General features: G+C 39.8%; 1 protein-coding gene across 1 annotated transcript in view; it reads right to left on the reverse strand.

Moving 5' to 3' along the window:
* Positions 1–25,321, reverse strand: part of LOC306641036 (uncharacterized protein) — a 92,267-nt gene that overhangs the window by 46,435 nt on the left and 20,511 nt on the right. The gene's annotated exons all lie outside the window — the stretch shown is intronic.

The following is a 25,321-nucleotide window of genomic DNA, read 5'->3' on the forward strand; positions in this document are numbered from 1 at the left end:
ACAGTCAAAATGCAACATTTGTATCACCACAGAAATTGATGGGACACCCAGCTGCTCTGGAGGCTGAGGCAGAAGGGTCTCAAGTTCAAAGCCCCCTTGAGCAACTTAGTGAGGCCCTAAGCAACTTAGTTAGATCCTGTCTCTAAATAAAAAATAAAAAGGACTGGGGATGTGGTTCAGTGGTTGAGTGCCCCTGGGTTCAATCCCTGGTACCAAGAGAAAAGAAAGAAAGAAAGGAATTGATGGGACTGTGCTGCCCAAATGACTGAGTCCCCTAAGTCTAGGGACCTAGGGAATCTCGGTTACAGAACTAGGACTGGCACCAATCAAACATGGCCCGGATCTAAGTATTCAGGAGCCTCTGTCACCCCTTTCTATGTGATTGCCTTCCCTACCCTGTCCCTCATCATTACCCTTAAGCTAGCTCTTCCCTTTCTATCCAAAACTCCTCAGAAAGAATTTTGAAGAACCTTACTCACACTCTGTCCTTCAAAACCCAACTCAAGAAAGTCTCCTCTAAGAAGACTCCCTAGCCTGACTCAGGCTCCTATGACACCCCCAGGCTTAGTTCCTTCCTCCTCTGTGCTCCCAAAGACTTAGGACCTGTTTATTTGTCCAACTGTTCCACCAGATCATGAGTGGACTATATCAGAAACTGCTGCGTCCCTCCTCATAAGCCAGCTACCTGAGAGTAGCTGGCGCACAGTAGGTGTGCAATAAATTTGGGTCAAATGGTTAATACTGAATACAGTAATAAAGGTATGGCAATGCAAATTCTGACCAGATTTAATTGGTGGCCTTTTCTAGGGGCCTTACTGGCATTTTCCAACAGAATTAATATCTAATAACGACAGTTCAATGAACAGGCGGAGGAAGTATTTTCAGCAGCTATGGCTCGTTGGCTTCTGATTGAGACAGGGCTTAACAGGTTAGAACCCTGCTTGAATTATAGGGCTGTGGTGGATGGAAAGCCTTTCAGCAAGGATTAGGGGAAAAGAAGTAAACAAACAAAAATACAGAACAAAAAATCCCTGCCCCTTGCCTGCCTTTTCAGAAGCCTCAGAAGACCAGAGACTGGTAGCAGGCCTTTTCCTGGGTTTGAACTGCTGCAGGGGCTGCCTGGGAAGCCTCCTACTTACAGAGCACTAACCACATTGCATTCAGAACAAGAGAGCTCAGGTCCTCTTGACTTGGATGTCTTATTGCCTATTTGTACAAACTTGGGTAAGCATTTAACCTCTCTGAGCCTCAGGTTTCTCCTCATTATAGAACTACTTAAGAGTTCAAACCAGGTATATCAGCATAGAATTTCAAACAAAGTGACAAACCCAGAAGTACCTTGTGGACTCCAAAGGGCTGCCCCTAAATAAAGTATATTCTGATGCCACCTTTGTCAGCTGGTTCTACAGTACCTGGGTCAAATAGCTCCCTCCAAGCAAGCACTGCAGAAAAGGATGGTGCCAGGGCCTGGCCCCTCTCCGACGAAGATGGCAGAGCTGGGTGCTGCAGTGGGAATGCTAACACCATGTGGCTAAGGGTTTCTGACTGGAGAGAGGCAACTGTAGGAGGCTGGAGGGGAGAGGCCCTGGGTTGTGGTGGGTGCTGGTTAGCAGGCAGGGTCAGGAACTCTGGTTTGGAGTATATAAGCAGAAGGGCCCAGCCAAACCTCTAAACCCCTATCCGGCCAAAGGCAGGAAAATGAATCAGAGGCGACCAGGAAGAAGCCTGAGGTTAACCTCGTGCAGACTGTGGACCATAGTAAGGAAGGGGTCAATGGGGGCACTGGAATCTGGGCAGGGTCTGGTGGGTGTTCCAGGACCCTATGAACAAGGAGATAAATTCATTTGGTGGGGGGGATGGACACCCACCAAAGCTTCCCAGGCTGCCCTGGGAAGTGCCCCTCCCCTGCCCCACTGCCAGATCAGCACTTTTATCCCCTGATTTTTCCCTTTAATTTCTCAGAGTGGGAGGGAGTGACCAGGCTCTGCTGCCTGGATGCTGGCACTGCTGAGGGAGCAGGGTAGCCCTGCCAGCCTGGGAAGCCCCCTGGTAGAGAGGCTGAATGCAGAGACTGGCTGCCTCTCCCTGCAGAGGCTAGAGTCACTGTGGTGTGTCTCTAGCCTGGCACCATAGGAAAATCCTCAGGCTGATCCCATAGCCCGATCTACAGTCCACACCAACTCAGATCCACAGCAGAGTGACTGGGAGTCAGGAGGGGTTATGGGTGACAGACACTGCAGTAATCTGAGCTCCACAGAGACAATGCCCAGGCAAGCAAAGGCCTGATGGTCACTGGGTGACTCTGTGCCTTGCTGAGGAAAAACAACTAAACTTGGCAAAGAGATTCTACGAGGCGGAGGGCAAAATGTCACCACATGCGTTCTTTGTGCAAACTTGCTAGAAGGAGCCCAAGGAGCAGCATAGGATATTTCTATCAGCTTCCCACAGTTTCCTAAGAAGTGCTCAGAGAGGTGGATGACCACATCTACTAAAGAGAAGGGAACATTCGAAGACATGACAAAGGCAGACAAGGCCCATTGTGAAAGAGAAATGAAAACCTATATCCCTTCTAAAGGGGAATCAAAAAGGAAGCTCAAGAATCCCATGCACCCAGGAAACCTCCCTTTGGCTTTCTTGTTCTGTTCTGAGTATTGCCCCAAAATCAAAGGAGAATATTCAGCCCACCCATTAGCAATGCTACAAAGAAGCTGGGAGAGATGTGGCACAGCAGTGCCACAGATGAACAAGCAGCCTCCAGGAAAGAAGTCTGCTGAGCTGAAGGAAAGGTGTGAAAGGACATTGCTGCCTGCTGAGCTAAGAGAAAGCCTGGCACAGCAAAAAAAAGGGAGTCAACAAGGTTGAAAAATGGCAAGAAAAAGAAGGAAGAGGAAGATGATCAGACACATGATGACAAATAAGTTAGTTCTAGTGCATGGTTTGCCTTGCCTATAAAGTATTTAACCCCCTGTACCCAACAAAATTGAGATGATGGGATTTGTAAGATTTGATTTTAAACTGTGCAGTGTAATTTTTGTTGTTGTTGTTTTGTTTGGTACTGGGGATTGAACTCAGGGACACTCGTGTAGTTAACACACTAATGAACGTGTTTTTAGAAAGACCTGTCAAGGGTATTTTCAATAGCTACTAACCTTGCCTGTACAGTATGAGGGTTGTACATTGGCATGGAAATTTAAAGCAGGTTCTTGTCACATTATATATTATATATAGGATGGTGATTTTTCATCTTCAGTTGTCTCTGGTATAACTTATACAAAATTGTTGTTCCATTAACTGAATGCCACTCTGCAATTGAAAAAAGACAATTGCATCTGCTTTGTTGACATTGTGCATATGTCTAAGTAAATGCAGTATTTTTTTTTAATTGAAGAGAAAAAGAAGAGGTTTTGGATTGGGATAATGGAGGAAGCTGGGACAGGGGAGTTGCCAGGTGAATTCAAGGCAGAAATTTGGGTGATAGCCCTACATTGGACTTTAACTGCTCTGATCTACAAGTCCAGCCGAAGGTCCCTGTGCTCAGTAGTCCTTTGGTGTATGTGGACCTGGAGAGGTCTGTGAAGGCAGAAGCCTCATCCTCATCCATTCATTCATTTCCCATTTATTGATAGACTCTAAGGACAAAATGCTAACTAAAAGAATCAGTGGAGATGGGTATGGTGGTGTGCACCTATAAAGTCAGCCTCTGCAACTTTGTGAAGCCCTGTTCAAAATTTTTTTAAATTTGAAAAGGGTTGGGGATGTACTTCAGTGGCAAAGTGCTTCTGGATTCAATCCCTGTACAACAATAACAAAAACGAGTCAGTGGAAGATACAGGTAGTTAAGCAACCACACAAATAAGAATGCAGTCATAAAATGTGAATGGAGCTAGTAAAATGCAGGTGTTATGAGAGCTCATAGTGGGGCCTGAGCCAGGGATATAGAACGGTGCAGGCCTTCAGGAGGATGAAGCTAAAGGAAGCCATAGAAGGATCATAAGCAGTGAGAAATGGTCTGTTCCCCCTCCTTTTTCAAGGGTACCAACAAGATGGAATGGGAAATTATTGACTAATTATCTGGCATGTGTGAGGTACTCTATAAAAATGCAATTTCATTCCATCCTACTATCAGCCCTGCAAACTTAGTGCTAATATCCCCTTTGACAAATATAGGCACTAAGGCTTAGAGAAATTTAATAAATTGGCCAAGCTCTCAGCATCTGGTAAATGATGAAGCCTGAATTCAAACCCAGGTCTGCCTGTATTCCAGTCCCACACTCTTGTCACAACATCACACTCTAGTGGGCATTTAACAAGTGCTTCTTGCATCAGTGAACTGCTTAGGTTAGCCTGCTGGGATTGAAGAGTCCTCAGACTTAGCATTGCCTTTTTTACCCTCGAAAGGGTTGCATAGCCTGGAGTGGCAGGAGGTGCCTTTGACAGACCCTTGCTCTCTTGGCCCTGTTGTTAACTCTAAATTCACCATGAAATGCCGGGTGGTATGCACACTGCCTAAACTTCTGGGAAAACTCTTTTGACCATCAGCCCCTCCCTCTTACTTTCTTTGGCTTAGATCCTTGGTAACCTATGTCTTTTCTTTCTACGCATTATTTGGGTACCACTGAAGCCCCTGGCTAATTACTAGCCCAGATAATACCTGGGCACTCATCACTCTAGCTGGCAGCTGACTGTGGCATCATTCTTATTTTGCCTGATCATAATCTTTTGGGATGAAGAGGATAGAAATTTGCTCCCTCACTCAGTCAGAATTCCAAGGGAGGTTGTCCAGGCCTCCGCTGAGAATGCATGTACAAGCGTAGGCAAGGATCATTGAATGTGACATCTGCAGGCTCAATATGCTAGTCATTCTGAGGGACAGTATTTTTTCTATGAAAGTCTCACTTTCCACCAGTGAAAAATGGGGACCTTAACTCCCTGAGGAGGGGAGAGGCACGTCCTCCTTGCCCTTCCAGCCTGTGTTCTTCTCATACCTTAAAATAAAATGTCCAGTGTGCCTTATTTTTTCAGATAGCATCATGTTTTATCCCCAAAACAACCTCATGAGATAGGCTTTAAAATGTCAGTGTTCGAAGTAAGGACTCTGAGACAGGTTAGGTAAGCAGCTGAAGATGCACAGCCACTCAGTGTGAGAACTGGGACCAACATGAAGTCTGTCTTATTTAGGGCTCTTTCTTCCACAGCTCAGTTCAGCACCAGAGAAGGTAGTTTCCTTTCCCTTTGTTCCTTTTTCTATCTTTTAATTACGGAAAATATCAAACATGTATCAAAACAAAGAAATAATAAAACAAACCCCCATGTATGCATCACTCAGCTTCAACAATGATGGTCAATCTTGACCCCTCCACATCCCCACAAGCTAGCCTCTACTTCTCCCCTATTACTTTAAGGAAAGCCCTAAATATACCCTTTCAAATGAAAAAAAAATTAGTATGTGTGCTTAAAAGATAATAAATTATTTTTAAAAACATAGCCACAATACTCTCATCACTTCCGAAAAAATAATTCCTTAATGCCTTCTAACATCTAAGTTAATGTTTTGATTTCTCTAATAGTCTTGATTTTTTTTTAGAGTTTGAGCATGGATGCATATATCATTGCTACATTGTACTTGTATTAATGATGTCTCTTTCATCTCTTAAACCTCTTGTTACCCATAGCATTTCTTTGCTTACAGCAACTTTATTGCTGAAAAACAGGTTCATTTCTCCTATAGAATGTCCCAAAATCTGATTTTGGTGCCTGTAGCGTCATAGGTTAACTAACAAGTTCTTGTGTCATCTGTGTGTCCTACTAATTGGACATTAGATTTACAGACTTGACCAGATTCAGGTACAATTTTTTTGACAAGAATATTTCATAGGTGCCGTTGTACACTCTGATCAGGAAGAATATAGGACTGGTTGTCTCCTTTTTTCCCTCCTGCATTTTTATCTTTAGAATTTGGAGGAAAACAAATGTCTGAAATTGAGAGAATAGTTACATAATGATGGGTCATCATTGCAGTGGAATTTTATGCAGTCATTTCTGATCAGAATATTTAAGAATATTGAGTGATATGAGGGAATGTGTCTCTAATGTCAAGAACATAGAAATAAAAATACATACAGGGTACCACCTAGGAAAAAAGATTAAAAGGAACAAGTACCTAGCATGCGCAAGGACTGCGGTTCGAATCCCCGGCCACTCAAATGAGAAGAAAAAAAAAAAAAAAAACCAAAAAACCAAACAAACAAACAAACAAAAAAAAAAAACCCACAAAGAAGGAACAAGTAATTACAAGGAAAAACAATTGTGTTAGTAGAGACTAAATTTAAGTATTAGAATTATGGATGATTTTCCTTTATTCTTTCTACATTTGTCCAATTTTTAATAATACACTTATATTATCTTTATAGCCAGCAAAAATATTTTGTAAAACTTTCAGTTCTGCAATGTGAAGTTGTGATTTTTCTGAAGTTATCCACAGGACCACAAAATGTTACTGTGAGACGATATTTAAACACACCAAGTAGTATAACTATAGAACAAATTTCGAATTGGTTGCTGGTTGGTCACTGGTTATTCCATCATGTCTCTAAGGGGTTATTTTGGTCACACACACACACACACACACACACACACACACACACACACAGGGGCTGCCTGTCACAGGGACCTAGCAGGAGTGGACAGTTCATCAGAAAGGCCAGGAGAACAGACCCTGTGGCTCAGTGACCTGGTCCAAAGGCTTAAGTCTTCAGAAGCTCAGTCCAGCTGCCCTGGAGATCTCAGGCACACAGCCACAGAGGCAACGTTCCTCCACCAGCAAGCACATTGAGAATTACAAGTACCTCTAGCAGGGTTAGCCCAGAGAAGCATTCCCCCCGCTGGAAGTATGCTGGAGGGTCTCTCCACCAGGACAGCAAGGCCAGGTTGCAGGTTTGACATGAACAGAAGGAGAAATGAGATGTCCACCTTTTTTTTTTTTCCTTCCTGTCTTGGTTACCATAGATTAATATCCTGAACACACTAGGCATTAGACATTGATCTATAAGAAAAGATTAGACTTTAAGATCTCAGAGGCCCCTTTCCAACCCTGACACTCTCATCTTTTCTGGGACTGGTCTCCTCCAAAGTCCAAAGACCACTTGAATTATACTAAGGAGAAATATTTTTTGCTTCCTCACTCATAAGTAATGTTTTAAACATATGTCCCCACATATACACCATCTGATTGCAGCAACAATATCACTTACACAAATTCCACTCACACAGCCCAACCCTCAGGGAGAACACAAATCACTAGGGAAACCCTTCAATCAACCAATCTCCCATGATGTCTTGTTTTCCTTTAAGTGGATGATTTATTATAAAACTTTTATTTTTCTGTTTATAAAGTTAATATGAATTGGTATAGGTAAATAGAAAAACACAGAAAGATGTAAGTAAACAAATTAAAATTAATCTCACCATTCAGATATAAACACTGCCAACTTTCTGTTAGCTATCCCTGCATAAAACTTCAGTAGTATGTTTTATATTTGTGCACATTGCTATCATAATGTATACAGTGTTATGTCAATTTTTAAAATTTAGTGTCATAATTGTAAATATTTTCCTTACATTATAATTTTTATAAATATCTTTCTTTATTCTTTAACTTTCTACGTTTTTATGAGATAATTAACCAATTCACTACTATATACTGAGCTTCTACAATAAACAAGGCAGATTGGAACATTCAAAGGCAGGTGACCAGGACAACGTTCCTATCCACAAGAGAATGAAAGATAAACATGTACAAAGCTCTCAGATACCACTGGGCATGTGTGTCTGAGTGGAAGACAAATGATGGACAATTCTGAGGACCATATTTATGAGCCAAAAATTGGACCAAAGTGATACTGGGTAAGTCACTTAACCTCTTTGGGCTTCAGTTTCCTCATCTGTAAATCAGGGTGACACTAGGCAAGTGTTCGCTGTTTTTATTATTTGGGGAAACAATACTTCAAAAACTGTTGCTTTGCTGTCAAAATATTGCATTTCTAGTACATGGAGATTGTGGGGCTAAATATTTGAAATTTGAACAGTCCTCAGAGATACAGAATAAAAGACCACCCCTGTGCAGGGAAAAAGGGATGCAGAGGAAAGGAGGGAGAGAAAGAGAAAGAGAAAGACCTTCCAGCTAATGGGAAAATTACACAGAAGGGAGATCTGAAACAGACTATAGAATCTTCCTTAAAGTCATAACTCTTTATTTCCAAGTTCAAACACAGAGGTAAAGGAATTCATCTGACACCTCCCTGCCCCCATCAGACCACACTGGGTGCCCCGGGCTGCTCAGAGCCCAGCACAGAGCCAACACTACAAAGGTACTCAGTTGACCTCTATGGACTTGAAAGAGAAGACAGATACAACTTCCAAACCAATTATTTCCTTCTTTATTTTTCAACCAGGAACTAAACTCCGAACTGAGCCTTTTGTTCCAGAGCAAACATTCTCCACCAACTTTTCAGCACAATGTAATTTGATATGGCAATATCAGCTGAGGTCCAAATAGAACATACTTTAAACAGCATTTGGCTTTTGGCTCACAATGATAGACCATCTCTCTCAGAGACTATTCTCTTCATTCTTTGCATGGTTTGACAATGAGCAATTTTTTCATTAAAAAAAAATTTTTTTTCAACTTGAGCAGCAGCATTTTTTTAAAGACAACCAAAAAAAAAAAAAAAAAAAAAACGTAAACAAAAAAAACCCACTAGGGACACTAGAGAAGTCCAACCCTAACTTCAGCTTGGTGATGAAATCGCATTGCTGGAGAAAGGAGCATTGACTGGAGTCCCACAACCTTGGTTCCCCTCGGTGCACCTTAAGGAGGAGCTGGGGAGCCACTCTCAGGAGGAGGATGCAAAGAAACCAAGGAAAAATCTGAAGATTCAGAAGGTTTGTGGAAAGACTGGGTTCATCCCTACGAAGTTATCAACTTCCACACCACAGTCATTCCTCACCCCCTAGAGGCTCAAGGTCACCTACAAAGGGCACAGGTAATCCCTTCACAATCAGGGCCCAATCTACCATTCATCCTCATCTCCAGCCACTGCATCAACAGCTTGAATGTTCGTCTTCTGAGCCCTTCCTAAGGCTCTCTCCACTTGAGATGTCTACTTCCTGTCTCACTGCAGTCTCCTAAATTATCACCTGGAAAGCTTTCCTGATCCCCCTGGCTGAAAATTGATCTCTTCCATCACTCCACCTGAATCTCTTAATGCCATTTATCTGTTTCTCACATGCCCTGAAGTTATTAAGGTGTTCATCTTATTTTTCTTATGCCTCATTATAATAATATCTTTTAATCCTATAATGCTTTACAGGTTACTAAGCAATTTTGCACATTTTATTACTTAGTCCTCACAACATCTGTGCATGTCTGTGATTTACATAGAAGGACCTGACTCTAAGCCTTTCAATAAAGTGATGACAACCCTGGGCTTTTATGCCAAGTCTCCCCTGCTGCACCATCAGCTCCCTGAGGACAGGAACTCAGCCTTAATCATTATCATAGCCCCATCAAACATGACACAGGACCTGGTTCAGAACAGATGTTTGACAAATGCTTTTTCAGTGAGAGAATGTGTATGACTTTGGAGAATCTCTCCACCTCAGAGTGCTAGGTAAGATTTCTTTGACAGTTCTTCCCACCTATGTTCATTGAAAGAGTTAATGGAATCACATCTCTAAATTCCCTTCTGATGCATGCATGCCCTGTGCATCCATAGGACATCTTGCCAGTTGTCAGAGCATCCATTCCTTTCTATGTCCCTTATTTCACTAAATGCTCATGTATTAGTTCCCTGTTGCTGCTCTAACAAATCACCACAAACACAGTGGCTCAAAACACCATAGATTTATTCTCTTATCATTCTGGAGGTCAGAAGTCTAAAATCAGTTCTACTGCACTGAAGCCCAGGTACAGACAGGGCTCGCTCCTCCTGGAGGCTCTGAGGGGAGAATCTGTTTCCTCATCTTTCTAACTTCTAGAGTACTCCTTCACTCCTTGGAGTATGGTCCCTTCCTCCATCTTCAAAGCACATTGTTCCAGGTGCTGCTTCTGCCATCACATCCCCTTCTCTTCTGTGGTCAACTTTCCCCCTGCCTTCTTCCTATAAGAACTCCTAGTGTTCTGGGGCGCCACTTAAGAACAGACCGATCACCACAAGAAGTCCAAATTTGAGAGTCTTCATGAAGCCGGCCGGCTGTCTCACACAACGCCCCCAAAAAATGGCTATTGGGAGAACAACCCCGACCACAGGGTTGTAGGGGTTCTTATACCAAAAATTACATTAATCGTAAGTGTCTGTTGCTATGATTCGAAATTACAAACTAACATCATGAGATCATCAACAGAGGGGGAAGTGGGTCACCTACGTACAAACTAAAGAATGGTTACTAACATCCACACAATTACTGTTTACATGGTACTTTGGTTAGGAGCAATAGGGATCAAAAGAGAGCAATTTTTCATTACATAAGAATTGTCATTTTGTATTGCTAAACATGTCATGCTAAGTAACTGCTGATGGGGACAGAGGTGGGGTGTTCTCATGGGAGAAGCTAAGCAATTGTTGATGGGTATAGAAGTGGGGTGTTCCCATGGGAGAAGCTTATTTCCTACATAACATGGAGTCTCAGAGCAAAATGGAGTCTGTCTGGCCTATAACATTCTCATGGAGCCAGATCTGTCAAGCCCATCACACTAGGATTACATTTAGGGCCCTCCTGAATAGGATAGCATCCAGAGGTTCCAGGGATTAGGATCTGGACATCTTCGGGAGGCATTATTCAGTCTACTTCAGTGATGGTTGCACTCACAGTTTATCTTTTATTTGTACATTTGCCCATATCTCCAGTACACTGTGAGCAACACGAGGCCAAGGCCATACACTATTTATCTTTATATGCCTATCTCCAAAAGTGGCTCCACACATACAGTAGGTGCTTACTAAATAATTATATTAAACAATCCTGTATCAATGGATTCCTGTTGTTTCTGTCTTAAGGATCATCTCAGCACAACATTCCAAAGAAATCTGAATCTAACTTCAAAAAACAGCCTTAAAATAAATGTTAGTCTGTAATGAAATTCTCTCAGGGACATAGAGGAGGAGGTTACACAGTACATTACCCAGCAAAGCTTCCAAAAAATGCCTTGGAGACACTTCTTCTTCTCCTCCAGTCCCTTCACTCAGTTTCTCCACTTGCCCACCCACCTCTCTGACAGCCAAATTCATAACTGTTCCCAGGGAAAATGCAAGAGCATCAGGACTTAATTTTTGACACCACCCATCCTCAGCCAATGGGCTGGCTATTACCAAGAAGGAAAAAAAGCACTAGCCATTCCCTAAATTTTTGGGCTTGTTCCTAGACCTGCCTCCCACACAGTGGGTTCTGCAAGGCACCCGTGGTCTAATGCCCAATGGTCTCATGACTCTATTTGGGACCAGCCCTGCATCAGCAGAAGCAATTTAAGGGGAACTGCCTCCATCCAAGGCCCTGAGGCTGACTGTGAGGCAGGCTTGTGACCTCTAACCTCTCACCAGCCCATCTTCAGTGTGAATGGCTCCACGGTCTCTTCTCCCTCATCCCAAATTAAGAGTCCAAGCAAAATCTCAGTAACCCTTGGCTGCAAATTCCTGATGCTCTGACTTAATCCAACCCTTTCTGAACTCCAAGCTGTGCTCCTAGGCATCTTGTCACACAGGCAAGACAGCCTGAGAGTATAATTATGATGAGCTAACATTTAGCAAGAGTTCCAGCATAGTTTTCCCTGGTTTGTTACATTCTCACAGCAACACTGTAAGGCTGGTACTATTATTACCCCACATTTTCCCAGGGGGATACTGAGTCCAAGCAAGCCTAACTGATTTATCCAAGATCACACAACTCATAAGAAGTAGTCAGAATTCAAATGTAGGCAGTCAGGCATGCAGGAGGGCAAAACATCTTACTTCCTGCTGACCCGGAGGATGAGTGGGATGAATGAATCACAGCAGTTCTCCATCTTGCCAGGTGCTTTAATTAAGGCTTTCAGGCATCCTACATCATTTTCTGGGTCCACAAAGAGTCCCCCACATTGGGTCCATCTTCAGTGTCTGTCACTTCTGTGGCCTGAGGGCACTTACCTGGCCCAGAGCTCCTTAGTTCTCCAGTTTTCAGGAGCGTAAAGCCTCTGAGGTGGCCTATTACTTCCTCCTTAGTGGACACCCTGTCTCTGATGAGGCTGAACTCAGCCTCCGATCCTTTCAGGCCGCATGCCTGGCCCACATCCTTCCCTTCTCTTCTTGCAGGTCAAGGGAGTCCATGAGGCTAATTCAATCCTAATTTCAATCTTCAAGCCTCACCAGGGAATTTCTTAGACTTTCAGTCTGGTGAGTGGCATGACCCTGTATAAGGTGGTTTTTCATCTTATACCATAAGTTCCGGACAGCACATTGTTTCAGAGATTAGAATGCTTATTTGGCTTTGTTACAGAGAGATCACATTTCAAATTCAATATCTACTATGGTAGCTTGGCTGTGTTGACATTTACATTCTCCCATGTTAAGAAAGTCTTCACATTGTCATTTTCAGTGTTCCAACATGTTCTTAAAAGAAAGTTTGTTTAGAAATTCCTCTATTATTTGACACTTGGATCATTTCCAAATTTTCACTTTTCTGCCCAGCATAAAACAGACTGATTATTCATTTGTTTAATTTCTGGTTTATTTATTTCCTTGTAGATAAGTTTCCTAAAGTGGAATAAATAGTCCAGAAGATAGGCAGTCTTACAGCTTTTGATATATATCTTTTTATTGTTTGTTTAAGAAATTACAAAGAGGGGTGGGGGGGAAGGGAAAAAAATAACAGAATGAATCAAGCAACATTGCCCTATGTAAATTTATTATTTTTAATAAAAAAAAAAGAAATTACAAAGAGTCATTATCATCAGCAACATGTAAGTTCCTGTTTCCTCACAGTCCTGTTAACACCCAGTTTTTTATTTTTATTTGCTTTTTAATAGTTTAATAATTTTAGATGATACTTTAAAGTTGTTTTATTATTTTCAAGCTGTATATTTTTCAATGCAATGATTGTTCTTTTTTTTTAATTTGGAAATAAATTATTCATCTCCTTTGGTAACTTACAGAACAGAATCCAGATCAAACTACATATTTGTATCAAATCTTTCCTATTTTGAAATAAGCTACTAATAATTATATTTTTGCATATCTTTTATTTCTACAGCTTTTACACTGAATATAAATTTCATAATAATCTCTTTATACTTTTCTATCTTGTCCTTAATGTTGTTCATTTCTTTGCTAGTCAGACATTTATGACAACTTCAGACCTGAGATGACCATGTTATTCATTTTCCATTTTAAAAAATATTAACAGTTTTTATTTCAATCTATCTGAAATATATTATTAAATATGATGTGATGTATTACTCTAAGATATTACATTTCTTTCTATTATCTTATGGCTCAGACCATAATTAGCAAGCAGGGAAATCTTCCTGCATTGCTGTGTTACTTCTGCTTCGTTGTAAATTAAGTTTATAAAACAGGGCAGCTGTGCTGCAGGAATTGCTGTCCTGTTTCATTCATGTATTTAGTCAACAAATATGTATTAAGCACCTACTATGTGCCAGGCACTCTTCTAGGTCCTAAGGATAGGTATAAACAAAACAAACATCCCACCTTCATTTGGGGAATGGTGGAAAGATAATTTAAAAATAGGTGATAGATAGATAAATAACTGTAAGATAGGAAAGAGTGATGAGGAGACTGGCATGGAAGTGAAAAATTGAACTTTTCAACTGGAGCTTACAGAAAATGACACTTGAGCAAAGAAGGAGGGGAGGGAACATGCATGTACATATCTGGGGGAAGAGGGCTCCTGCAGAGAGAATGCTAAGTGCACAGCAAAGTCAGGTTCCAGGAGCAGGAAGGCACCTAATGTGTTTGAGGCACAGGGAAAGGTCAGGGTGCCACAGCAGAGTGAGTGAGGGATGAAAGAGGAGAGGCAGTCAGGAAAGGGAGGGAGTAGATCTTCTAGGGTCAAGTCATGCATTGTACTTTAGAGTTTACTCAGAGGGAGATGGGAAGCTGTTAAATGGTTTTGCCCAAAAGAAAGGCAGAGTTTGGCTTAACAGTTTGCCAGAGTCACTCTGGCTATGGCACTGAGAAAGGCTATCAGGAGAGCAATAGTGGAAGAGGGCAGACGTAGGAGGAGCCTGACTGTAGTATGGGCAAGAGGTAATGGTGTGTTAGGCCAGGGTGGTGGAGGTGAGATGGTGAGAAGGGATAGATTCTAAGATCTGTTTTTGACCTCTCAGATGTGGATAGTAAAAGAAAGTTCAGATGATTCCATAAATTTTAGCCAAGTTATTGGAAGGGTGGTTTTATCAGTCAGCTCTTTGTCACTATAATGAAATACCTGAGGAAGCTTAACTTTATAAACAGGTCTATTTAGCTCACAGTTCTGGAGATTCAAGGGCATGGGGCCTGCATCATCTCAGTTCTGTGGAGGGTTCCCTCAGCTGCATTACATCATGGTGGACAGCAACAGCAGAAGTTCTTATGGGAACAAGCAATTGCATCAACAAACAGGAAGCCAGAGAACTGATTGGGGCCATCCACAGGCTTTTTATAACTGCCCTGTCTCTTGAGAACTACCAAGGGGTCACAGGACCCCTACTTTACCAAGGCAGCATGCTCAATGACTTAAGTACCACCTCTTGAAGGTCCCATCAACTCAACACCACCACACTGAAGACCAAGTTGCCAGTCAACAAGTGGAACACTGGGGAATGAACCAAATCCAACCATTCCAACCACAGTAGTGGTTTTGCATTTAATGGGATAGAACTAGTCTGTAAGAAGACTTGTTTAGAAATTGGAGTTGGTCCTGTTAAGCTTAAAATGCTATACCAAATGGAAATGTTATGCTAACTTTTTTTGTTTGTTTGTTTAGAAACCTAAAGTTCTGATAATGTGGTTTTTGTAATATATTTTAAGTCCTATGGTAGGGTCCCACTTTCTTTTCCCCTATTCTCCAAGATTGATATCAATTACTCAGCTTCTGTAATCATTTCATATGTCCTTAAATTAATATTTCACTTAATCTATTAACTTTGAAACACTGTCACATTTATTGGATTTTGTTTTCCAATGACAAATTGGTATATCTCTCCATCTGTTTAGATTCTCCTTTACTTTTCCTGTTATGGTTTAATAGTTTTCTTGGACTAAATCTTGTGGCTCAAGAAAAATCCTCAAACAAATTTATTTTTGGTTCATGGTTATGAATAGAATCTTTCTATGATTTTTATTAATAAGCAGCTCTATTTCACTGACCAAAATACAATTGTTCTATGTGGGTTTCCTTTGGCTCACATCCCTGCTGAATTCATTTATTATTTATAGCAATTTAGGGGATGCTTTTCTTGGACTATTTAGGTATATAATCATGTCCACTGGAGCACTATTTTTTATCCTTATATTTTTATATCCTTCCCAAATAGTTATTGCCAGCATTTCTAATATGGTGTTGAGAAGAATAAACCATGAGAGAACCTTGTTCGGGCTTTGAGGAGAGGATGCTCCTGCATCTCCAGTAAGAAAGATACCAGTACTTCAGATTAACTACATTGCTCTTCTCATTTGAGAATAAAAATCTCTTATTAGATCTAATTATGACTATCTAATGATACATAAACATGAAACTCCATTGACTGTCTTTACAGCTATTAAAAATGTGACTGTTGGCTTAAAACTTGCCTTTTTTTTCATTCATGATGTAATTTTCCCCATTTTCTCTCCTTTGAAAATGAAAATTAGCTAGTAAATGAAGTGCCAAGGAATCTAAATGTAATTACATTTTTATTTTTCTCTTTAATTTTCATCAACTTTTTGAATGCCCTTCTTTATTACAGTATTATATGGAACTTCAAACTTGAAGTTATTAATCATTCATTGCTCAATGTATGCTGTCAGCTTTTCTGTGATTGCAAAATCTACTTTATTTGATCCCATGTTTTTCATATACTCATTAGAGAATTTATAAGATTCCCATTATTTTAGTCTTCTTTAAAAATCTGGTTTTAATTACTTTTCTTATAGGTAATGAATAATTCTATTTCTTTTTAACTCAGTCTTTAAACTTATTTTCTCTTCTTTAGGAAGTTCAACTCCATGACATGTGATATAAGTGATCTATTGATAAGATCTTCCAGTGCTCCTTGGTTTATCTTTTGTGCATTTGAGTTGATTCTCCTATTTCCTCTAACTGATCTATGTTGAGGAATAAAAGCACCAAACTCTTGTGGTTATATTTTGACGTTCTGGAATCCTTTTTAATATTCTAGATTTTAGATAGGATTTGACAGATATTTGCGTGCCTAGCATATTTTGTGCCTACGTTGCCTCATTTATGTGGGGTAACAAATGTAGGAAGTAGGTATTATTATCCTCATTTTGCAGACTTGGAGGCTCAGAGAGGTTAAATGTCTTGATAATGTTTTACAGCTGCTAAATGGTAGAGCCATAACTTAAATTTCATTAAGTTTCATATTATTTTGCTTTTATTCATTGACCCTGCCTTTTGTTTAATCCTAGCAGGTTACTTTCTTTAAAGGGTTCATTTTGCTTTTATTCACTGACCTTGCCTTTTGTTTAATCCTAGCAGGTTACTTTCTTTAAAGGGTTTTCCTTTTCCTTATACTTCTTGTTCCCTGGCTGTGGTCTTTGCCTCTATAGTATTCTGCAATATCCAGCCCTCTCTTTTCAACTTCAAGAAGCAAAGATGGTCAGTCAATCTCACTTACTCACTGGCAAAGGGGAAGCTCAGATCCAAGTGTGCCCCTCTCCAAAACCCTGAAATAACCTCTACCACAATGTTTCTGTAGATATGGCCTCTGGATGACCAGCCTCAGGTGCATTGGAGAAATTTACTGCTCACCAACAAAACAGCTCTGGGTCCCACCTAGACTTTCTGAGTTGGAATTTCTGGGGATCTTAACTATTAACAGGCTTCCCAGGTGATTCTAATGCATACTCAGATTTGAAGACCACTGCCCAGGTTTGATACAGTAAGCCTCATCTGTCAGACACATGGATGACCCCTCTTGTTCCCTCCGAGTATGGGCAGAATCTGTGACTTTCATCTGACCTATAGAAAATAGCAATGAGGGGCTGGGGAGATAGCTCAGTCAGTAAAGTGCTTGCCTTGCAATCACAAGGCCGTGGGTTTGATTCCCAGCACCACAAAAAAAAAAAAAAAAAAAAAAAAAAAAAAAAAAAAAAAAAAAGACTGAATTATAATATTAGGGAGCTGGGGAGATGGCTCAGTCGGTAGAGTGCTTGCCTTGTAAACATAAGGCCCTGGGTTCGATCCCCAGCACCCCCCACAAAAAAAAAAAAAAAATAGCAATGATACACACTCATGTGATCCCTCAATAGAAGACTCCACATTATGTTATGCTATGTTATGTTATATTATGTTATGTTAATTTAGACTGTCTTGGACAACAAGAAAGGGAGGTGCTCTTGCTGGCCTTGAAGAAGTAAACTTCCATGATATGACACCTGTGAAAGGGTGACTTGTCAGGAAATATGGGTGACCTCAGGAAGCTGAGAACAGACCCCAGATGACAGCCACAGAAAACAGGGGCCTCAGTCCTATAACCACAGGAACTTAATTCTGCTACCAGCGAGGCTGAAGAGGAACCCAAAATCCATAAAAGAATGTAACGCCAGCAAAATCCCTGATTGTCACCTCATGAAACCCTGAAAAGAGCAAGCACCCAGCAAAGTCATGCCCAGCCCCTGATCCACAGATAGGACAAGATAATAAATGAGTGTTGTTTTAAATTATAATTTGATACATGACAATAGAAAACTAATACATCTCCAGCTACAACTTGGATCTGAAATGTTCACCAAAGACCCAGGTGGTAAAGGCTTGGTACTGTTAGAAGGTGGTAGAAACCTTTGAGAGTAGGACCTAGTGGGGATTTTAAGGTCATTGGGGATTGCTCTTGAAGGAGATTGTGGGAGCCAGTCTTTCCCTCTATCTCTTATGTTTCCACTCTATCTCTTGTGTTTCCACTGTCATGAAGTAAGTAGTTTGCTTTAGTACACATGCGCTCACTCCATGATGGACTGCCTTGCCTCAGGCCCAAAAGAAATAGGGCCAACCAACCATGGACTTAAATCTCCAAAACTGAGATTTTTTTTTTTTTTTTTGAGATTATTTTCTTGGGCATTTTGCTGGAGTAAGAGAAAGCTGACTAATAACACTCACTTCTCAAATTTTCAACAACTTTTTCATAGCATTATTTATAGACTTGTGGGAAGAGATTACAAGTAATTATCTATTTATTTTTTACTTTAAGTATATCTTTTAAAGTAGTTAATACATCTTTATTGTAAAATTAAAATGACAAGGATGTAGAGCAATTGGGATTCTCATGTTGGGAATGAAAAATAGTACAATTACTTTAGAAAGCTGACTTTTATTTTTTTCAGTGTTAACCTACCATACTAGCAGTGGTACTCCTAAATATTTACCCCAAATAAATCCTATTTCCATTCAAACACTTGTACACAAATATTCACAGTAGCTTTATTCACATAGTCCAAATCTGTAAACAACCCAAATGTTCATCAACAGTTGGCTAGATAAACAAAATGTGATAAGTTCATATAACAGAACATTATTGGGGAATGAAATATTGATTCACATAACAATACAAATAAATCTTGAAATTGTTATGGAAAGTACAGAAACCAGATACAAAAGAGTACAAATTGTGTAATTCCATATATAAAATTAAAACTAATCTCTCATGACAGAAGCAGATTAGCGGTTGCAGGGGGCCAGGACTAAGAGGAATGGAGGGAAAAGGGCAAGAGGAATCTTTTGGATATGAGGCAAAAATTCTGTATCTTGATTATGGTGGCTGTTGCATAAGTGAATGATTTTCAAAATGCATTGTATTGTGCATTTTAAATTGGTGGGGCTTAACTGTATACAAATTATCCCTCAATAAAGTTGAAAGAATAGATAATACTTCCACATGATATACAATTCAAAAGACACAAAAGATAAAAACTAAGTCTGTCCAACTCCACAGATAGCCATTGTTACTGTTACGTTTTTTGTGTATGTTTCTAGAGATATCTTTACTTAATATAAATTGCAGATGTTTATGTATTATTATTATTATATGTTTAAAAAGAAACCTCCTCCTTTTGTTTAAAATAGCTACATAATTGTCCATTTATGATTATACCATAGCTTATTTAAGCCAGCCTCTAATTGATGGGCACTCAATTACTTTATTGTTTTACAAACATCAATGAGATACTCAGTTAAGTGAATGGGAAGGGTTGGAGGATAGTAGTGAAGAAGTTGAGAACAATCCACTCCAAAATAAGACAAATTGGTATAAAATTTCTGGGGTAAAGTATAAAATTTCTGCTTTTTTTTTTTTTTAACCTTTTAAGATATTGCCAAACTACCCTCCATAGAAGTTATATTGATGCATATTTCCATGAGCCATGAAAGTGCCTTTTTTTTTCTATACACCTTTGCTGACACAACACATTATAAAACTATTCAGAAAGTACATATTGCTATAATTTTATTTCATGTTTCTTATTTTGAGTGATATTTAACACCTTTTCAGACTTTTAAGAATGGCACACACCTGTAATCCCAGCAACTCAGAAGGCTAGGGCAGGAGGATAGTAAGCTCAAGGGCAGTCTCATTAACTTAGTGAGACCCTGTTTCAAAATAAAAAAAATAAGGAAAGGAAGTCTTGGGATGCAGTTCAGTGATAGAGCATCCCTGGGTTCAAACCTCATTATCAAAAAAAAAAAAAAAAAAAAGTCATTTACATTCATAGTTGTTTTAGTAGTTGTTTCTTGTGAACTATTCCTATCCACCCACTTTTCTATAGGGTTGTTAGTTTTTTCATATTGTTTTATAATAGTTCTTTATTTATGGTCTTGGCTCAGATTCCTCAGGAAACAGCCTGAAGCAAAGCTTACATACTAATGTTTTATTGAGGGAGTGTGATTCCAGGGCAACAAGAGTAAATGGAAATGAGACCAAAAAACAAGAGAATAAAATACAAGATGGTTTGTTATCAAGCTGACCACAGCTTCATGAGCAGACAGAAGCTCAGTTAGGTGAATGTCAGGTGGGGCCGAATGGCGACAAAGGAGTTGAGAACAATCCACACCAAAATAAGCTGAATTGGTACACTGATTATTTCAGACTGAAAACATTGTTTAAACTGTACTTGCAAAATAAGTAACTCACCTGCCTTTTCCTACCTGAGCAGACTGCAAAGATTCCCTTGGGAGAGCTGCCTTCCCTGAGAGCCAAGAGAATAGACCTTATCATTGGAGATTGGGAACTGGTGCTGCAATGGACCCAAATAAATAAACTCATTAAAGTAACCCTTATCTCTCACTAGCTTTACACATCCCCATATGTCTCTCAGTGATCACCCTGGAATTGATTACGCCTACCCCCAGATTCTTCGGTTCTGTAATTTCTTCACAAATGTATTTTTTTGTTCAAAAAGAATAAGAGCTTTCTGTTTTGGCCATTTCTTTGGATGTTCACTTTCTTATGACAGTCCCCATGTACATGCAAAATTAATAAAATGTGTATGCTTTTCTCCTGTTAATCTGTCTTGGAATAATTTGGTTTTAGACCCACATGTAGATTCCACCTAAGGTCTAAGATGAGTAGAAGCAATGATTAGTGGAAATAGGAAAAGATTTGCTCTGAAGTCTCTTGTCAACAGCTGTCCTACAGCGCACAAAGTGCCCTACCCTTCTGGGTTGTAGCACCTCACACAGTTGATGGGGGAGCCATATTTCATGCCAGGCGGCATGATGTTCAAAAGAGGGAAGCATCATAACTTCCAGGTCTGATTACTAGTGCAATTGTAGCCCTAGCCTTCCCTACATCCTGGTAGAGGACAAGATAGGCATTGTTGTTAGGGATAAGGCAACAGGGGCAGTGGGGCAGGGCAGGCCACACTGAGTCATCCACTAGGTCCTGGAGAAGCAGGAAATGAAAGCAAGTCTGGAAGGAATGATAAATACAGATATCATAATATACAGAATTATAATAATATAAAATCATGCTTTTGGCTATATTTTAAGTTTTAGATACTTGTTCTCCCTACATTCTGGTTTATTTGACTTGAATCATTTGTGATTTTTTTTGCCATTCAGAAATATTTTATTTTTATGTGACTGAATAACAATGCTTTCTTTTATGGTTTCAACCATTTCTTCCTCTGAGATTATAAAAATGCAAATAAAAACAAAACCCCTCCATGCTTTCTTCTGATGTTTATGGGACTTTATTTTTCAAAGTTTAAATATCTCTGATCTATCTGGCTTTTATTTTGGTATAAAGACAAACTATGAGTCTAACTCTACTTTTTTTTCAAATGGTCACATAATTGTCCCAAATATAAAAGGATATGTTTATTCTTAAATTTAGTTACTTTTGAAGACTTCTTACTAAACCTGCTTTCAACTACTGGGTCTGAGATTTACTAGGCCTAAGAAATCATTTATAAGAAAGGACTCATGCAATTGTAAATCTGGACTTTGTCCTGCACTATTGTCCAATCTATAGAGGGCAATAGTGGTCAAATAACACGCAGCTAGTAGTGAAATATGATTAATAATACATTTTGTAATACTATGTCCAAAATTTCATCTCCCTAATTTCACCAAGATGTTGCTTGTTATGGAGACACCGCCCCATCTTGACATATTGTGGTTTGAATTACAGCTTCTTTCCCTGGAGAAGGTTGTAAAATACAATGTAGTTTTATGTGCTATTTTTTACTTGGCAAGGTCTGTGGGATATCCTCAAAGGTATTTAAAGTGCAAAAAAAAAATTTTTTTTCAGTAAGACAGGAATGAATAGGAAGAAGAAAAGCATGTTTAAGAGAAACTAGACTTCCAGAAAACCTTTGCCCTACAGAATTAACCATTTCCTTAATGGTCGTACATCTACCCAACCACCTCACCACCCATGTAGCTTGCACAGCCTTCCAGTTCACAGTTTTAATGGCACTTCACTAATTATGGTCTACTCCTCCTGGCTAGACTGTACATTTTTCAGGGGCAGAGACTGAAGGAGACAAGGCTTAAGTTTAACCCTGGGGCTTAGCCTAGAGACTGAAACAGAGAAGTTGCTGAAAACACATTTCTGGAATGAATGAAATAAAGAACAAGAAAATGAATCCACTCAAATCTTCCTTGAAAACCTCTGACACCACCATTTGTCCCTCCAACCACACTAGAACTCTGGGGTCCCACTATTCACGGACTTCCCCACCTATCCATTTATGTGTCCATCTTCCCCATGAGAGGGTGAACTCTTTGAAGACACAAATTGTCTTAATGATTTTTAGATCCCAAATACTTAATATATACCCAGTAAACATTGCAAAATAAATGTGCACATGCATGAACGAAGTAGAGTTACAGAGGCAGACTGTGAAAAGTCTGAACATTGTTAAGAGGTGGTTAGTGTGTCTGGTCTTTGTATCCAGAAAAAGAGACTTCTCTTAGAGGGAAAAATGTGGTTAAGTAGAAAGTGGGTGTACTTCAGAGAGAGGAGATCTGATTTCTAGTTCCAACTCTGCCCTTTAGTTTGGACAAATCACTTGTCTTCTTGAGCTTCAGTTTTCTTCACTATAATCTGAAAATGGTTAGGACTGCAGACAACATTTTGAAAGTTCCACCAAAGGGCAGATTGGCTGCAACTGTGCTATTGCTATTATTAGTAGTATTTACAGTTATTGTTATTAAGAAGTAGAGGGAATACAAAGGACATAGCACTGTTAAATTCAGAGCTTAGGTAGCTTTTGAGGAGATGGTTTAGGTCTGGAATGGAATGGGGCGGGGACCTCCAGTAACCATCATGGTGACAGTAGCCATAAATCCTGAGCACCTATTCTGTCAGGTGCTCCGCACACATCATTTCATTAAATCTTTACAACAAACCTTAACACTAGTAGTATCACTCCAATTGTTAAAACGAGGAAATAACCTCAGAAAACATCTCTGAATTTCAAGGTCACAGAGCTAGCTAAATGGTTAAACTGAGTTCAAACCCAAATCCATCTGATTTCATAGCCTGCTCCAGTCTCACATCTTTTCTTTTTCTGAATAACCCATTGGCTAAGAATATTCTGGAAATAAAACCTGGATTAGAGATCTTTCAAGAACCCAGATAGTGAGTTAAGCTGGGCTAACATACTGGGTGAAATTACAAGGCCATATAAACCTGTTTGTCATCGCCCTGTGTTTATCGTCCCGCAAAAATGCCTTAGTATTTTAAACAACTAAGCTTGTGCTGGACTAGATGCACCTCATTGGGTGTAGAGAACTGGTCCTTAGGGAAAAAAGTCTCCACCTACACCCATCCTTTCAGCAGCACAATGTTACCAGAGGATTTAGATAGCTGCTTTTCAGGGGACTTCCTTAGGCCTGGTTTATGATACCAATAAAGAATTTCATTGGTTTGCATTTCCCAAGCTCACATCAGATGTTTGGCTCAGCATACCAAGCATTCTCAAGACATGCAGGACACGGAGATGCATCCCAGGCATGGCTGTTGCAAAACTTCATCTGGCTGCAGTCTCTTCGATGCCTTCTCGAGCGCTCTGGCTCATCCTAGTCAAAGATTTTCTTTACTGCTGCAAAATTTAGAACCTGATTCTGAATTCCTATGCACTATTTACCAATATCACAGAAGTCTACTCTCCTTCAGTCAGATAGTCTTAAATGTGCTCTTACCCCCACAACCCTCAGCAAGTTACGGAGAGGTTCATAGGTACTAAACAAGTATGCCCTGAATTGAGAAGTTAACTTAACTAGCAGAATCTAGCAATATCACCTCTTGGCATCAGTATTATATAGCATCAGTATTCAGGAGGGGCTGAGGGGTTTTGGAATGGGAGGGACTTCTTTGAAACCTCTCAGTTTGCATGTATGCTTCTCCCACAGAGAGTCCTGCTGGAAATAAACACAACTTTCCCTGTGTCTCCACTAGAGGAGGGGCATATGGCATGGATAAGAACTGGCTTCTCTGTCAGAGCTTTTCCAAAGGACACTATCTATTTACCAAGCAAATATTTACTGAGTAAAATGGGAGGAGGAAGGGCATTCCACGGAGAGGGAACTGTTTAAATAAAACTAAAGAGGAAGGAAAACGAGGGGTATGTATGGAGTACAGAGAGTAGTGAAATTCAGGAGATAAAATCTGCACACGAGGGAAATAATCAAGTAGAGCTTTGGGTGCTGGGTGAAGGAGTTTGAGCTTAATTCAATAGGCACGAGAGTCAGGAAAGATTTTGAAAAGTGATAGACATAATCAAAAGCGCTCATTAGGAAAATTAATTTGCCAGTAAATTGGATCGGGACAAATAACAATATAAAGCAACCAACAATAATTGAGTACATATTATGTACCCAGCAACACTTCAATTTCTGTGTACACAACGTCTCACTTAGTAAAAGAAATAGATAATGCATGTAAAACACTGTGCCTGACACATGGTGTTTTCTAGTCCTCAAAATCACCCTGTGAGTTTTGTTATCACCCCAATTTTATAGATAATGCCTGAGGTTCATAGAGGTTAAGTATATTATACCCATGGTCAAACAGCCACAGTGGCAGAGCCAGGATTTTTTTTTAAATATTACATTAATTTTATTTATTTCAGAGCCAACATGACATTAAAAAATGTCATTAATAAATGTCATGTTGGTCTAACTCAAAAGCTGACTCTTAAAGCAGGGAGATGTTAGGAAGAAACTGCAAATAAGGAGCAGGAAGGAAGGAGAATAGAAAATGGATATACAACCAAATTATGGATAGTAAGCATGATATGGCAACTAATTAAAACTTTAGACAGATTGGTCAAAGACTATCCAAGATTTTGAGTGTAAGAGGTCAACAGAAAAGCACACTTTATCAAAAACTCAAGAACACAGGAGGAAAGGTATGTTAGAAGAATTCCAAAAATGTTGAATTTGATGTGTTGAAGCCATAACGAAAAGAGGATAACATGAAAGCATGTGGAAAATCATCTTATTCCTTACATTCTGTTCCTCACTTATAACTCCTCATTTGTTGTTGCTGTTGTTGTTTTAGATTTCTGATTGTAGCTGGGCTCAGTGGCACATGCCTACAATTCTAGCAGCTTGGGAGGCTGATACAGGAGGATCA

The sequence above is a fragment of the Sciurus vulgaris genome (genome assembly GCF_902686455.1).
Source record: "Sciurus vulgaris genome assembly, chromosome: 1".
Classification (NCBI taxonomy): domain Eukaryota; kingdom Metazoa; phylum Chordata; class Mammalia; order Rodentia; family Sciuridae; genus Sciurus; species Sciurus vulgaris.